We start from the raw sequence: 18,885 nt of genomic DNA on the forward strand, positions 1-18,885 counted from the left end.
AGAAAAAAAAAGTTAGCAGAAGGAAAGAAATCATAAATATACGATCAGAAATACATGAAAAAGAAATGAAGGAACCAGTAGCAAACATCAGTAAAACGAAAAGCTGGTTCTTTGAGAAGATAAACAAAATTGATAAACCATTAGCCAGACACATAAGAAAAAAAGGGAGAAGACTCAAATCAACAGAATTAGAAATGAAAAAGGAGAAGTAACAACTGACACTGCAGAAATACAAAGGATCATGAGAGATTACTACAAGCAGCCATATGCCAATAAATTGGACAACCTGGAAGAAATGGACAAATTCCTAGAAAAGCACAACCTTCTGAGACTGAACCAGGAAGAAATAGAAAATATAAACAGGCCAATCACAAGCTCTGAAATTGACACTGCAATTAAAAATCTTCCAACAAATAAAAGCCCAGGACCCGAAGGCTTCACAGGCAAATTCTACCAAACATTTAGAGAAGAACTAACACCTATCCTTCTCAAACTCTTCGAAAATATAGCAGAGGGAGGAACACTCCCAAACTCATTCTATGAGGCCACCATCACCCTGATACCAAAACCAGACAAAGATGTCACACAAAAAAAGAAAACTGTAGGCCAATTATCACTGATCAACATAGATGCAATAATCCTCAACAAAACACTAGCAAACAGAATCCAGCAGCACAATAAAAGGATCATATAACATGATCAAGTGTGGTTTATCCCAGGAATGCAAGGATTTTTTAATATATGCAAATCAATCAATGTGATATACCATATTAACAAACTGAAGGATAAAAAAATATGATCGTCTCAACAGATGCAGAAAAAGCTTTTCACAAAATTCAACACACATTTATGACAAAAGCTCTCCAGAAAGTAGGCATAGAGGGAACTTCCCTCAACATAATAAAGACCATATATGACAAACCCACAGCCAACATCGTTCTCAAAGGTGAAATATTGAAACCATTTCTACTAAGATCAGGAAAAAGACAACGTTGCCCACTCTCACCACTCTTATTCAACATAGTTTTGGAAGTCCAAGCCACAGCAATCAGAGATGAAAAAGAAATACAAGGAACCCAAATCGGAAAAGAAGAAGTAAAACTGTCACTGTTTGTAGATGACATGATATTATAGATAGAAAATCCTAAAGCCTCTACTAGAAAACTACTAGAGCTAATCAATGAATTTGGTAAAGTAGCTGGATACAAAATTAATGCACAGAAATCCCTTGCATTCCTGTACATGAATGATGAAAAATCTGAAAGAGAAATTAAGGAAACACTCCTATTTACCACTGCAACAAAAATAATAATATACCTAGGAATAAACCTACCTAAGGACACAAAAGATCTGTATGCAGAAAACTATAAGATGCTGATGAAAGAAATTAAAGATGATACAAACAGATGGAGAGATATACCATGTTCTTGGTCTGGAAAAATCAACATTGTGAAAATGACTCTACTACCCAAAGCAGTCTACAGATTCAATGCAATCCCTATCAAACTACCACTGGCATTTTTCACAGAACTAGAACAAAAAATTTCACAATTTGTATGGATACACAAAAGCCCCTGAATAGCCTAAGGAATCTTTAGAAAGAAAAACGGAGCTGAAGGAATCAGGCTCCCTGACTTCAAAGTATACGACAAAGCTACAGTAATCAAGACAGTGTGGTACTGGCACAAAAACAGAAAGATAGATCAACAGAACAGGATAGAAAGCCCAGAGACAAACCCACACACATATGGTCATCTTATCTTTGATATAGGAGACAAGAACACACAATGGAGAAAAGACAGCCTCTTCAATAAGTGGTGCTGGGAAAACTGGACAGCTACATGTAGAAGACTGAAATTAGAACACTCCCTAACACCATACACAAAAATAAACTCAAAATGGATTAAAGACCTAAATGTAAGGCCAGTAACTATAAAACTCTTAGAGGAAAACATAGCAGAACACTCCGACATAAATCACAGCAAGATCCTTTTGACCCATCTCCTAGAGAAATGGAAAAAAAAGAAAATAAACAAATGGGACCTAATGGAACTTAAAACCTTTTGCACAGAAAAGGAAACAATAAACGAGATGAAAAGACAACTCTCAGAATGGGAGAAAACATTTGCAAATGAAGCAATGGACAAAGGCTTAATCTCCAAAATATATAAGCAGCTCATGCAGCTCAATATTAAAAAAAACAAACAGCCCAATCCAAAAATGAGCAGAATACCTAAATAGGCATTTCTCCAAAGAAGATATACAGATTGCCAACAAACACATGAGAGGATGGTCAACATCACTAATAATTAGAGAAATGCAAATCAAAACTACAATGAGGTATCACCTCACATCTTTCAGAATGGCCATCATCAAATATCTATAAACAATAAACGCTGGAGAGGGTGTAGAGAAAAGGGAACCCTGTTGTACTGTTGGTGGGAATGTAAATTGATACAGTCACTATGGAGAACAGTATGGAGATTCCCTAAAAAACTAAAACTAGAACTAACATATGACCCAGCAATCCCACTACGGGCATATACCCTGAGAAAGCCATAATTCAAAAAGAGTCATGTACCAAAATGTTCATTGCAGCTCTATTCACAATAGCCCAGAGCTGGAAACAACCTAAGTGTCCACCATCAGATGAATGGATAAAGAAGATGTGGCACATATATACAATGGAATATTACTCAGTCATAAAAAGAAACGAAACTGAGCTATTTGTAATGAGGTGGATAGACCTAGAGTCTGTCATACAGAGTGAAGTAAGTCAGAAAGAGAAAGACAAATACCGTAGGCTAACACATATATATGGAATTTTTTAAAAAATGTCATGAAGAACCTAGGGGTAAAACGGGAATAAAGACACAGACCTACTTGAGAATGGACTTGAGGATATGGGGAGGGGGAAGGGTAAGCTGTGACAAAGCGAAAGAGAGGCATGGACATATATACACTACCAAACGTAAGGTAGATAGATAGTGGGAAGCAGCCGCAGAGCACAGGGAGATCAGCTCGGTGCTTTGTGACCGCCTGGAGGGGTGGGATGGGGAGGGTGGGAGGGAGGGAGTTGCATGAGGGAAGGTATGTGGGAACAGATGTATATGTATGACTGATTCACTTTGTTATAAAGCAGAAACTAATAAATAAATAAATAAATAAATAAAAAAGAGTCATGTACCACAATGTTCACTGCAGCACTATTTACAATAGCTGGGACATGGAAGCAACCTAAGTGTCCATCAACAGATGAATCAATAAAGAAGATGTGGCCCATATGTACAATGGAATATTACTCAGCCATAAAAATAAATGAAATTGAGTTATTTATAGTGAGGTGGATGGATCTAGAGTCTGTCATACTGAGTGAAGTAAGTCAGAAAGAGAAAAATACTGTATGCTAACACATATATATGGAATCTAAAAAAAAAATGTTTCTGAAGAATCTAGGGGCAGGACAGAAATAAAGATGCAGTCGTAGAGAATGGACTTGAGGACATGGGGAGGGGGAAGGGTAAGCTGGGAAGAAGTGAGAGAGTGGCATGGACATACACTACCAAATGTAAAATAGATAGCTAATGGGAAGCAGCCGCATAGCACAGGGAGATCAGCTCAGTGCTTGGTGACCACCTAGTTGGGTGGGATAGGGAGGGTGGGAGGGAGACTCAAGAGGGAGGGTATAAGAGGATATATGTATACGTATAGCTGATTGGCTTTGTTATACAGAAGAAACTAACACAACAATGTAAAGCAATTATACTCCAATAAAGATGTTCAAAAAAGAGAGAGAGATACATGCTGAAGTATTTAGGGGTAAAGAGTTATATATCAGCAACTAAGACTCAGAAAAGAATAAAAAGGAGAAGTAGAAAAATAAAAAGAGAATGTAGCAAATATGACAATGTGAAAAAATTAGAGAATCATGGTGACGGGTGTGAATATTCACTGTAATATTCTTTAATGATTCTGCAGATTTGAAACTTTTCAAAATAAGAAATTAAAGCAAATTATAAAATGTGGTAGTGAATACCTTGCTACAAAGGACAAAATAGGTAACTATAAAATAATTGATCTGTTCCTTTAATAAAGGTACTGACTGCCAAACTTTCAATCTTGCTTTAACTCAGTGGCAATGGTTAATTTGTTATATAGAAAAAGCTTATCAAATATTTTGGGTGATTTTAATCAATTTCTTAAAATGTGACAACTCAGAAATAAAATTAAAATTATGCACTTGTATACTCACACAAAATCTGATGTGACATTGTATAATTGGACTACATTAAAAACAAAAGCATGAAATCATTTTTGCAGCTACTTCAGCCTAGTCATCTGTTTAATACAAGTAATCTTTCCAAATGGTCTTGCTTCATTTGCAACAGTAATTCAACCGCACCCCCCAAAAGTAATGAATATAGAGGTTTACACAATTTCATGAGAGTCACTGATACACTTTTCTGCTACTTAATATCCACTCAACACCTCTAGATTCTTCTCTAAATTATTCATATCTCATAAATAAGAAAAATATATTATAAATAGTTACCTGAGAAAATTGAGATTTAGTGTTGTTTCATATCTTGACGGCAATCTGTATATTATGTTCATCCAATAATGGAATAGATAGATCATGGACATTTTTTCATTAGGTTTTTTTAAGCAACCCAGGAAAACACGTAAAAATGGCCTATTACTGTCCACATACTCAAACATTACTAAATATAAAATCATGCCATAACTATACAAGGCATCAAATGCCTCTAGATACTGTGTTTACAGTAACCAGAATGTAATTAAATGAAGTGAGAGTGCCGGGATTGGTTAAAATACGACTTTGATATCAGAAGGTACAATTTACCAAAAATCATCTGTATCAGTTTACCTCATCATAAAATAGAGATGCATTTCTGAAGAAGTATAGCTACAAAGAGTGATAGAAATCATGTTAAAAATAAAACTACACAGCAGAGAAATGACTGGCTATCAGTACCAAATTACTAACTGTGGTTTATGTTAGGGTTATGAGGGTATGGTCTTTTTTTTTTTTTCTTTTTTAATTCCCCCTCCTTAACTCCATTATCCAATTTTCTGAAACATATTGTATTACTCTTAGAATGAGAATAACAAACTTGAAAAGTATTTGCTTTCAGTCATACATTTGGTTTAAAACATATTTAAAGGTAACATGGCCTTTTGTACGTAAACATTTGGCATTACTTAAAAAAAGAAAAAAGCCCAAATTCTTAAGTACTACTACAATATCAAAATACTACTCCAGAAACTTTCCCACCTCTGAGTTCATGTGACTTTAGTTTAGAAGTTGCTGAATCCCTAATTTGTAGAGTATATACAATATTCAGCTGAAGAAAAGAGTTCAAATGAAATGAGAAAATGAGACCATGGCCGTGCAGTTTCAAATGCAGACATTTTAATATTTAGATGGAAGACTGGGGATAATTCTCATGGTTCCTTGTGCCTTTTCATTAAAAGGGTGGCTTTTAAATGTAGTCTGTGGTCCGGGGAGCCTTCTTAGAAGACCTGAGCTTTTACAACAATTATAACTACAACTGGTTTCGAAACTGATCCTGAGGAATGAAGGAATGAATGCCTGCGTGCATGTGTCACTGTAAGCAGTAGTTGTGCTTTAGCGCTTTCTTCCAAAAAATGTGTATTAGGAACTACCGTGAGAATCATTTCTTTCATGAGTACCATAATAATGATTTCTATGTGCAGTGTGTTTTGCAGTTTACCAAGTACTTCATAATTCTATTAGGATGGCAGGAGAGCTACAGATAAAGAGACCTGGGCTCAGAAAAGGTTGAGTGCTTCACCCCAAATCACTTAGCCATTAAGAGACAGAGCCATGAGCCAAACACCAGGTCTTCTGAGTCCAAATGCAGTAATTTCTACTATGTTATAATTTACGCTCTAAGTATCCATTTTGTGTGGTGGCTTACGGATGGGTATGATTTACTTTGTACACCAAGCTGTGAGCAAGCAATTCGAGAAAGACTCCAGGTGAAACATCCAGGATGTTTCTAGTTCATGTGATGAGGAGCTATTTTTGGAGTTTCCTACATAATGAGAAAAGAATGGGGTGGGGGACGGTTCTCAGTCTTTAATTTTAGTCACATCTGTACATAAAAATCACAATCGCTATCAACAGTGTCACTGCTAAAACTAAGAAACTACACACACTGAGTAAAATGAGAATGAGAGCATTTAAAATGGGTGTATTATCAAGTTGCACTTACAGTTCTGAAGCCCTAAACTGTACAGTCCAAAAGCAATTAAAAAGAAGGCAGCACGATATGGAAAAGTTAAAGCAAGTGGGAGAAGAGGAAACTGAGGGGCCACTTAAATCTACAAGGTCCTAGGAGAGGTTGTCTGGGTGATGATGAACAACTGTCCCCAGTGGAAGTAGGAAACGTATCAAGAGGAAAGGGGCCTGAACTGCAATAGGATAAATTTAGTTTGTTCTTGAAAAAAATAAGATTTTAAGATGCTGGACTGCATTTCCAGTGGAAGAGGACTTCTGTTCTTGAAAAGCATTATGAAAGCACCTTTCTTATTTCAGTTTTTATACAGTTCAGTGTCAGAGGCATTGTGAATATGCAGAGATTGAACAAAAGGATGTTTAATTATTTTATTGCTGTTATAGCCTAGTGTATTTTAAAATGTCTAAGGAGTATTAAGACACAGTCCTTGCCCTTTGGGAGCTTATAAGCATTTTAATTACACAATCTTAATTAAACAAAACTAATGTTTAATTGAAATTAATTATAAAAGGCAATAATGCATAAGAAAGGTGAACACTGATGATATAAAACTTGAAGAAGCACAATGTCTAATCTAATTTAGACACAGGGAAAAGGGCTTTAAGAAATTAAAGGTAATACCTAATAATGGGATTATTTCTAATATTTATGTTTGGTTTACAAAGCAGCAGTATCTCTTTCCTCACATTTATGTTGCTCAGTACATTCTGTTCATCTGAGGTAACGTTACTTGTTTATTAATATCTGCCATGAAAGCACAAAGACCATGTCTACTCAGTCATTTTTGGCCCATAGAGCAACATTTGCATAGAGGCACTTAATTCTCTGTGATAGGCAGGGCTCTCTCTGTGCTGTTGGTGTGATTAGAAGCATTCTCCAGCTGGTGGAAGATAATCCCCTATTAGCAATCCGTGAAGGACTAAATAAAAATGTTAGAAATAAAAAATACTGGAGAGGGTGTGGAGAAAAGGGGAACCTCCTACACTGTTGGTGGGAATGTAAATTGGTACAGCCACTATGGAGAAGAGTATGGAGGTTCCTTAAAAAACTGAAAATAGAACTACCATATGACCCAGCAATCCCACTCCTGGGCATATATCCAGACAAAACTATAACTCGAAAAGATACATGCACCCCAATGTTCCATAGCACCACTATTACAATAGCCAAGATGTGGAAATAACCTAGATGCACATCAACAGAAGAATGGATAAAGAAGATGTGAGATAGATAGATAGATATAGATATAGATGATATAGATATAGATATACGCACAATAGAATACTACTCAGCCACAAAAAAGAATGAAATTTTGCCATTTGCAACAACATGGACAGACTTGGAGCACATTATGCTAGGTGATATAAGTCAGACAGAGAGAAACAAGTACTGTATTATATCATTTATATGGGGAATCTAAAAAATACAACAAACTAGTTCTTTTCTTGACCTAAATGGTGATTAAGAGTGTTTGTCCTACTTCAAAAAATTAGAACTAGAACTACCATATGATCCAGCAATTCCACTTCTGGATATTTATCTGAAGGAAACAAACAAACAAACAAAAAACTAACAGTAAAAGGTCTATGCACCATGATGTTCACTGCAGCATTATTTGCAATAGCTGAGACATGAAAGCAACCTAAGTGTTCATCAATGGATGAATGGATAAAGAAAATGTGGTACATATGCATAGTGTGAAATATTATTCAACCATATAGAAGAAGGAAATCCTGCTATTTGTGACAACATGGATGGACTTTGAGGGCATTATGCTAAGTAAGTTAAGACAGACAGAGAAAGACAAATACTGAAATATCTCAATTATATGTGGAATTTAATAAACAAAAACAAAAAGCCAAACTCAGAGATACAGAGAAGACATTAGCGGTTGCCAGAGGTAGGCCGGGGCAGGGAGGGGTGGGGTGCAAAAATGGGTGAAGGGGTTCAAAAGGGACAAACTTCCAGTTATAAAATAAATAAGTCCTGGGGATGTAATATACAGCATGGTGACTTTAGTTAATAACACTGTATTGTATATTTGAAAGTTGTTTAGAGTAGATGAAAAATGTGTAACTATGTGGGGTGATGGATGTTAACTAGACTTATTGTGGTGATCATTTTACAATATATACATAAATCGAATCATTATGTTGTATACCTGAAACTAATAGAATGTTATATGTCAATTATATCTCAATTAAAATATTTGTTGAGTATTTTTTTAAAGTGTTTGTCCTAAACTATAAATCAAAAAGATACATGTACCTCTATGTTCATAGCAGCACTATTTATAATAACCAAGACATGGAAGCAACCTAAATGTCCATCAACAGATGAATGGATCAAGAAGATGTGGTATACATATACAATGGAATACTACTCAACCATAAAAAAAATGAAATAATGCCATTTGCAGCAACATGGATGGACCTAGAGATTATCATACTAAGTGAAGTAAGTCAGACAGAGAAAGACAAATATATGATATCACTTATATGTGGAATCTTAAATATGACACAAATGAACATATTTATGAAACAGAAACAGACTCACAGACATAGAGAACAGACTTGTGGTTGCCAAGGGGGAGAGGGATGAGGGAGGGATAGACTGTGAGTTTGGGATTAGCAGATACAAACTATTATATATAGAATGGATAAACAACAAAGTCCTACTGTATAGCACCGAGAACTATATTCAGTATCCTGTGATAAACCATAATAGAAAAGAATACGAAAAAGAATATATATGCATAACTGACTCACTTTGCTGTGCAGCAGAAATTAACACAACATTGTAAATCAACTATACTTCAATAAAATAAATTTTAAAAATAATAATAATGTTAGCGAAAGTAAGCACCCATGGTGATGACCATTATCCATAACTGCCTGGAATCTACCAAATTCTTACTCAGGTTTTGGTTAAGAGGCCAAGCTCTGGACTCAGTCTGACTGGATTCAAGTCCTAGTTATCTTACCTACTTGCTGTACAACCCCAGATAATGTACTTGCTTTCCTAAGCTTCACTTTCCTCCTCCAAACAATGGGGGTGATAATTGTTATGAAGATTAAATTGGTTTTTACATGAAACTTACTTAGCGTAGTTCCTGGCACTCAGTGCCCTCTAAAGGTTAGCTATTATTACGTGTTGAATATAACAGAATGAATATTATATACTGTATTAGTTTGCTAGGGCCGTCATAACAAAAAAAAAAAAAGAAGAAGAAGAAGATGATGAGAAAAGCAAAACTACAGAGCAGGTGGCTTAAACAACCAAAATTTATTTCCTCACAGTGTGTGGCTAGAATTCCAAGATCAGGGTTTCAGCAGGGTTGGTTTCCTCTGAGGCCTCTCTCCTTGGCTGACATACGGCCACCTTCTCTCTGTGTCCTCACATGGTGTTTCCTCTGTGCATTCCTCTGGTGTTTCTTTGTCCAAATTTCCTCTTATAAGGACACCAGTTAGATTGGATTAGGGTATACCCTAACAGCCTCATTTTAATTTAATAAACTCTTTAAAGGCCCTATCTCCAAATAGTCACATTCTCAGGTACTGGGGGTTAGGGCTTCAACATAGGACTTTTGGGAGACACAATTCAGCCCATAACATATACTTACCTCACTGTACGCAAAAACATTCCACACAATAAGAAAAACTGAAATAATTCTGAGGAAAAGTCTCAGTTCTCATAACTTCTCAGCTTTCGAACATAGAGAGAACCTATGTGACCTCATTTAACTCTGAGAGGATAGACAGATAGATGGATATACAGATACACAGACTCATATGCACACACACTCTCTATCTACCTAGTATACAGGTGCCAATCACACTTTGTAAAACAGCTCTCTGGATGCAAACCACTCTGCCAAAAAAGCATCATCATCAATGAAAATAAATGATTCACCTAAAGTATACAAAGTAGTTACTATACTCAAAGCACAAGAATTACACTGCATGAGCAATTATGTTCTCCTTAGATCACAAATTCATTGAAGAAAGGAGCCATGACAGGTTAGTAAAAATTTACGAACAGATCAGCATAAAAAATGAACTTGGAAAGTTTTTTGTACCTTTGATTGACGCTCTTAAAATTCATTTTTGTTTTCAATATTGTTTTGATAGGCAATTGTGGTCACAATTAGAATAGCACATGCAATGAATGCAGTAATCCAGTATCTGAATTATGGTGACCACAATAAAAAAAATTACCTTAAATGTTACTAGTCACATGACCATTATTTAGCGATGCAGGCCCACAAAGCATTAGGCTCAAAAAGCATTTCATACAAGCATATAAACTGGATACTAATTCACGTTATGAATATCTGTTGACCACCGACAAAATACCCTGGACAGTATATACCACTCAAAAAAACTCCATGGAAAATGGCCAGACCCCAGGAATCTGGGGATGGAGGCAATGTCTTCCTGAAAAAATGATGCACAGACCTACAGAAATACATATAGCATGTAGCTCAAATGAGAAAATGTGTGAAAGGGCTTTAAAAACTCCAAAACACTTTATAAGTCTAAGGTGGCATTTTTAAGATGATCTTATTCTGCCCTTACCCCATTCAAAGGAGCTAATTATGATTCAACCAGTCTTTTCCTAACAAATAAGCAAGAACAAGAAATCTGATTAACTGAAATGGGAAATCAAACATGTGAGAAAAAGACCAAAATTTGATATACAGTAAGTTAAGGTAACTCTTTAATATTGATCATCATCTTAGAGTGTCTAATTTTTCCCCTGCTGACAACCCTACCTGGATCAAGAAAGCATTTTCTCGTAAGAAATATCCCTGTGTCATGCCACTTGTTTTATAATGGTAACAGTAAATTTTACACAGAGCTTTTAAAGGATATGTGGTATAGAGACCATACTATTTAACAACCAAAACAAACATTAAAAAACACTTCTCGATAGGGAGGGAGACGCAAGAGGGAAGGGATGGGGGAACAGATGTATATGTATGACAGATTCACTTTGTTATAAAGCAGAAACTAAAAAAAAAAAAAAAAAAAAAACACTTCTCATGTAATTATCTCATGCTCTATGGCTGATCAAAATTGTTGCCATAATTGAAAAAAAAATTTAAATAATAAACTTAAAAAATTGTTGCCATAAAAGAAAAATTTAAAAAATTAAAAATAAATGAAAATTTAATAAATATGAAATAATAACTACATGAGTGTTAAATGTCTTATACCATGCATCAGATTTTAAATGTATTCTTTTTACCTGATGATATACACAGAGAAAGAAGCTCAATCGAAAATTTTAACATGATCACAAGCAAAATACACAGAAAATAAACTTGCAGTGCAGAATTCTACATGAAAAGGATATCTTTTTGTTTCTAATATCAGGATACACTATAAAACATAACTACTCCATACTCATAAATATTAATGCATCAATTTACAAAATATATGTCTAAATGAAAGTCAATATTCATACTGTCTTTTCGATGTTTCCAAATGCCCAAGGTAAGATGACTTGCTAATATTTTATAATTGACATTATCTTAGCATTCCTTAAACAATGAATTTAATCTGGCATGATAAAATAATGTAATTTATGACAATGCACTGGAAGGGAAGGGACTGATAAGAAATTGTTCTAAAAATGAATGGAGGTTTAAATAACAAAACTTTTCAAAACATATGCAGATATTCCTATCCAAAACAAGTATAATACACAAGCCAGCTTGAAGTATCAAAACATAAGGAAATGGGAAGGAAGCTACTCATTGCACATAATGAATATGAAATTAGGAAAGACCTAAAGTGGAATGTTAATATTGCTTGTGCTATTTTTAAAGATCACTTATAAAATATACCCTCATTAAACAGTCTTAGGTCTTATTTTCACCTGATTACCCAATGAGATTTTCTACTTTATATATACTAGTTAAAAATAATTGCACTGATTATTTTTATTCTGATTGAATTTAGATTTTTAACAAATTGTCACCACCATAAAACTAAATATTTTTCAGTAGCAACTATCCTACAATTTCTAAACCTATAACAAGAGAAAGAGGAACAAAAAACAATCAAATTGGCGTACAAAAAAGCCATGTTTTATCAGGAAGCAGCTACTTCAAACTCCAATAATCAATGTTTTGTCTCCCCCTTCTGGACCATACAATTATTTTTTTAAAAAAGAAACAGCAAAGTAAGATTTGATCTTTTTTTCACAGGATATATTCAAATAATTGGTCTGACACAAGTGTAACGTTACATGAAGTAATCATGACAATACTATTAGATCAGTAAACTAATAAAACTTCAATTTAATAATGCAATAGCAGCTTAACAGCCCACAAATACATACTGCCACGCTTAGTGGTATTTTATGGCTATTATAATTAGTAGGTAGCTTGTAGTAAGAAACACATCAATAGCATTTTGAATTTATTACTTTGAGCCTGGCTATAAGTTTACTGTTAACAGGAACTTTCTTTCAGCATGAACTTCTTCAACAGCCTAGGGAAACAAATTCATCTGACTCTATTTTGAGAAAAAGGTCCTATAATATTCACTCAATCGTGCCCAAAATTGCCGTGCCCTAATTAGGGCAAAGAAACATACATGTGTACCTACCCTTCACCTATGATGGGGCTGTCCTTTTGACTCAGATTATTTAGAAACACTGCAAAACGTACAAATGTGACATCCTAATTACATAAAATGGCTTATCTAGTAAGCAATACTACAGGCCAACAAAATGATTAGCTCTTTTCTATCCGGGTCCACTGAGTCAACAAGAAACACACATGACCTTCATTCCCTAGTACAGGTAATGAGGCTGTGGTTTATAAACAGGTATATGTCATTAGAATGATAAACAACATATGTTCAGCAGCATGTGCAGAGAATATATTTACAATAGTTAAAGTAGGTGCTTGAAACAGAAAACCTAATTATAAAATTCTACTCTATGCTACGAGTGCCAAAGAAATGGTCTTCCGTGGCAATAACTTTATTCTTGTTTCTGTGATTTTACTAATTTCTCCTTGATTAACATGTCTAAACTGAACTCATCCTGTTTTACTCCAAACGTAGTCTTGCTCCTGACTTCTCCATGAAGGCTCAAGTCACCATCACTTCAGTCACCCATGCTTGCAAATTCACTCATTATTGATTCACACATCTCCTCTGCCCTTTTCCATCATTTGCTGAGGCTGATATATTCTACTTCTGCAATCTCTCTCTCTCATCTATCACCTCCATTTAGTTTTCACTAACCACTCTCCATTCCAGGGTCTTATTACTTCAAGTACAGCAACAATTCCCAGCTTGATCTCCCTGCCCCAGTCTCTAACCTCTCTAATTTCCACTGCTCCATTAATCTTCCCCAAATGTAACTCAGATTTTGTCATTCCATTGCTCAAAACCTTCCAGGATTCCTCACTGACTATTAAAGTACCATCTCCTTGGCATACCCCTCCTAAAATGACCTTAACCTACCTTTCCACATTTACAACCCCCTGATATACTTAACCTATGTTTTTAGTCACCTTAACAAAAACACCCCCGTACTTCCCCTTGGTTCACTCCACTCCATCCACAGTGGCCTCTTTGCAATTCTTCAAATACTCAAGGCACACTCCTGCCTCAAAGCCAGAGCACTTGATGCTCTCTCTGCCTGTAAAGCTCTTCCCTAGATATTTGCATTGGCTCTCTCCAGTTTCACTCATGTCTCTGTTCAAATGTCATTTGCTCAGAGAGCTCACCTATCTAAAGCAGCACATCCCTGATCACACTCGGCTTTCTCATCTTACTTTTTTGCCTTCATAGCTCTTACCACTACCTGCCGTTATATTTGATATGCGTCTTACTGTCTGCCTCCCCAAGTAGAAATATAAGCTCCATGAGGAATTTATCTGTAATGGTTCATCATCCAAGCACCTAGAATAGTGTCTGGCACATAATAGGTGGGCAGTAAATTTTTATCCAAAAAAGAAAAGAATCTGTGGCTAGAGAGATTAACCAGACCTAGAGAATGAATGAGTGCTGAATCAGGATTTAAATTCAGGTTTTTATGATGCCAAAATAAACACTATCCCAAAAGAGAACCCTACTGCTTGTCCTAGGTGCTCAACTATTTCTGTCATTAAGTTACTTTATATTTAACATTGTTAGGTCTGGTCATTATAATTCTATTTTCCAATTATCATGTAATCATGTCAATTTTTACCCTTTTTTCCCACAGAAGAATGGTTCTTCTTCCTCCTGTGGATACATTATTCCTGGTTTGCAGTGAAATCAAATTAGTCATTTTAGCTGATTCCCAAACCTGTTTCATGCAATGTGTTACTAAATAATAAAAACAATTTATTTTCTTTCTAAAAGTTTACAACACTTACCTATAACTAGAAGCCAATGAAAAAGTCACTCAGTTCTTTCTATCTATCCTACTCTAAGTTCTCTTTTGCTATTTTAAGATATTGATAAGAAGATATTCTACCCTTTCTTAGATAGTATCTATAACAAATCTTCAACTATCTTATTAAATCTTTAAAATAACCTTGTTATATTATCTTGAGACCATATATGAATTTTTTCAAAGCCTAGCAATAATCTATACCACATAACACATAGCTTCCAATAAACAGGCAAAACATTCTCTTTCTTCCACCCAGCCAAATCCCTCCCAACATTCTTGACCCAGAATAAATCACTCTATTAAATAGCACACATCTTGAATACTTAGCAAAAAAAAAAAAAAAAAAAAAAAAAAAAGAGGCAGCTCAAAGTCTCATCTTGTTTTACCATGTTATCTTCATGTTTTATGTCTGTCATACCAAGCATTTCATAAAATTTAATACATTTAACCAAAAAATGTAATTTAGACCTGCTATTTGCAAGGTTCTTAATATGTTAAATATATTAAATATAAACAATAAACTTCAAAACCATCCTGAATTGAGTATTATTATCCTCATTGTGTTAATAGGGAGACTGAGGTTCAGAGACATTAAGTAAATTATTTAAGGTCACACAGTTAGTATGTAGCAGAGTTGGAATCTGAGCTCAGGTCTATTTGCCTCTGAATCCATGACCTCTACTAAAATTTGTATCCCTTCATAGGGTCTATATTGTGGACATAAAAAGACAGACCTGCACGGTAACAGAAAGTATTATTCAAGGACATACATTATTATAAACTAAAGTAATATAGGTGTATTATTAAAAAGGCCCTTGAAGAATACATAATGTAATAGAAACTATAAAATAGAGTAGAAAGTGATTCCAAAAGAATTTAAAAATAAAGTGCTATAGAAGTTCAGAGAAATTATTAGGAGGAAATCAGGAGGTGGGGGAATGGGGGGAAGGTCATTGGGATAGACTTCATGGAAGAGCTGAGGATGGGGAGAATGTTGACACAGGAAGGAAAATATTTGAAGCAAAAAAAAAAAAAAAGATCCAATGAGCCAAGTCAGAAGCAAGACTGCTTGAGGCTGAGTGGGTGGTTATGTTCAGGTACAGCCTGATTTGTAAAGTAAATTTCTGAAAGAGAATAGTGAAAACTAAGGCTAATGGTAGTCTGAGATCAGGAGGACCTCAAATGCCTCCAATCCTGCTTCTAATCAACACTGGAGAGATAAAAGGAAGACAGGGTCATGAAGACCTGGTTCATTACATATTCCATCTTTCCAGTTTCAGTCTGACTTCTACATCACTCATTTTTTGACGAACATATGTAGTCTTTAGGCAACCAGAATACTTAAAGTGTTATTCTAGGATTTCTTCTCTGTTGAACACTTCTTATGAAATTCTTATCTGTCCATTTTATCAACAAACACTTCCCATCTTTTGTAGATTAGTGAGACCACGAAAAATAAGCCCTTTTGTACCTGACTTTCAACTAGTAATTTTAAATATTTTTCTTCACTCCTCTCTCTAGTCTCAACAAACAACAAAAAACCTTCCTCCTGAAGGCACCCTTCCCAGCTAAACTCTAGAATTAATTCCCTCATCACTTCCTCTAGAAGCTGGTCGATCCCTAGAGTGTCCTCCCCTTAGTTCAGGATTTGCAAACTCCAACATAAGAAACAGCTCACAGATAAAACAATGGGTATGAAATCATTTCTACTGTAGATCAATCATAACATCTTTCTCATTATAGTGTCTTTCAAAACACTCTCAGACAAGATGAAACTGTTCACTAAACCATAAGCAGCCACTTTGCAACCCTTCCTATATTACATCTTCAGGCCCTATCTTATATTCTGTTTTCCTGTCCACCTTCCCCATTAGACCTAGTATTTTGAGGGCACCAGCTATGTTCATTGGGGAAGAAAAACATATAACTTATGATAATAAAATGTGCTAAATACTATAATTGAGCTATATACACGGTGCTATGGAAAGGAAGGTGTTATCTAAGACAGCTTCTCCTTCAAAGACTGACATGAAGCTTAATTTTGATGGATATTTAGGAGCTTGCTGGGCACACTCAAGAAGAAAAGGGCATTCTGGCTCAAAGAAACAGAATGTGCTTGATTTAGAGGGATTAAAGAATAGGATGTTAAGGAATTGCCAAGTGTTCCTGTACAGACGGAGGACAGGCACATGTAAGAATGCAGCTGGAGGTGAAATTAGAAAAGGAAGTGGGGATAAGATCACAAAAGGAATAGGGAGTCATTTGAAAGTTTTGATGGGGTAGAAGCAGCATCTCTTGTAACCATGTAGAGCATGTGTGGGTGGGGTGTGAGAGCCAAGACTAGGAGAGTATTGAGGAGACTGGGGCAGTCACAGGTGTGTTAAATGATGGGTCTGAGATTAGGGGAGAGAGCTGAGAGTTATTTAGGAGAAACAACTTGGTAACTGGATGTGGAGAAATCAGTAATCTTTCAGTAGCTTCTGGCATAGGCCATTGGATTGCTTATGGTACCAAGACCAGAAATATAGGCTGGCTCTGGTCCACATTAAAATGAGCTCCAGATTCCTTCATTACCCCAAACTCTGTTATTTAACCCCACCCTTATACACCTAAGCCTCCAGTTTAATGCAGGTCCTCAGTGACTCACACATGTCTCCTAGGTAGCACCCCAAACAAATCTCTCTCTATCCTAATCCAGTATTTCTCAAAGTCAGCTCTTGAGCCTACCTTATCAGAATCTCCTGTGGTGCTTGATAAAAAGGCAGAGTTCTTGGCCCTATCCCAAACCCCATGAAGGACAAAATCTGCATTTTGATAACTTTCAACTTTAGGAACCACTAGCCTGATCCAGCCTACCTACTACTATCAAATTTATTTTTCTTAAGCCCTGCTTCCCTCATGTCACTTGCTTGTCCCAACCAATTTCTAATCTTCTACCTGGACTTCAAGATCCTCTTTCAACTTGATTTTTGAATCTTTCCAATTTACATTTTTGTTCTTTGTTCCAACAAAGTCAACCTCATCCCTCATTTCCCTCTTCTCCCCCCACCCCCTCCCAAACACAGTTTGGTTCTTTCTCCAAGCCTTTGCATTCAATATTACTTCCACAATCTGCGAGCTTCTCCATCATCTTTCCTCCCCTGTCAAATCTCAGCCAACAGATCCTGAAAGTCTAGAAATTTGCATGGAGTTTCTCTAGTTACTCTAACCCTACTTCTCTCTCCTGCTCATGTATTCCTATTACACTTACAATCAGCCGGCACAATTTAAGGTTTGATTATTTCAACATATATTATTGAAACTATAAGGTCTTATCTCATTCTTATTTGCCAGTCATCAGTGTGCCTAGCACAGTTCTTGGCACATAATAAGCACTGAAGAAATATTTGTTGATTTTTGAAATCACCCCAAAAGATGAATGGCTTTGTTTTCCCCTAAATGTCACGTGAATTCAAAAAGAAAAAAAAAAAAAAGAGGACTTCAATTTTTAAAAGCAAAACAAATGTAAATATATTTACTATTCTAGATACCATGGTACCTGATAATGCTAAACATAATGTTTCCTGGCCTGTTTTCAAAATGCAGACTGCTTAATCATGAAGGCAAGATAATTACAAATAGCTCTTAATTACAATACACGCCACTTTTGGTGTATTGATATAATAGTGTATCATGTAATTGTGGCACTGAAATGCAGTGTCTGTAGTAAAAGAACCTTTAGAAGACAGCAACAGAAAGAACCTTAAAAGATAATGCAAGCCAATCACTTCAATTTACCCACTTAATAACTGAACCTCAGAGAAACTACATGACTTGCTCAAAGTCACAGAGCTGATGAGTAGCACCCAACAAAGACAAGCACACGGGTCTCCTGACTGAACATCAAAGGTTGCTCTCATTACACTATGTGCTCAGGGATACTAAAGTCAAAGTCAGATACTTCAATAAGAATTCCTGTTAGCATAAACCAACCTTTTAGGAGTCTCTGCCTGCCGTCCTGAAAAACTGAGGTAAAACACACAGTTTTATCAGAATCATAAAGACTGACACGGGTACAATTACGAAAAAAAAAAGAAAAAAAAATTTAAAAAGAAGTAAAACTTTCTAAGACAGAGTATACAAGCATATTCTACTTCTAAAGCATTTCCCAAAGCCACAGGAAAGATACTTACCATAGCTAAATTCTATTCAACTGATC

The 18,885-nt window shown here is 35.7% G+C and overlaps 1 protein-coding gene across 4 annotated transcripts in view; it reads right to left on the minus strand.

Annotated features, from left to right (window-relative positions):
* DIAPH2 (diaphanous related formin 2) overlaps positions 1-18,885 on the minus strand; it is an 894,195-nt gene that overhangs the window by 789,215 nt on the left and 86,095 nt on the right. The window lies entirely within an intron of this gene.

Source organism: Mesoplodon densirostris, chromosome X, assembly GCF_025265405.1.
Source record: "Mesoplodon densirostris isolate mMesDen1 chromosome X, mMesDen1 primary haplotype, whole genome shotgun sequence".
In the NCBI taxonomy this organism is placed as follows: domain Eukaryota; kingdom Metazoa; phylum Chordata; class Mammalia; order Artiodactyla; family Ziphiidae; genus Mesoplodon; species Mesoplodon densirostris.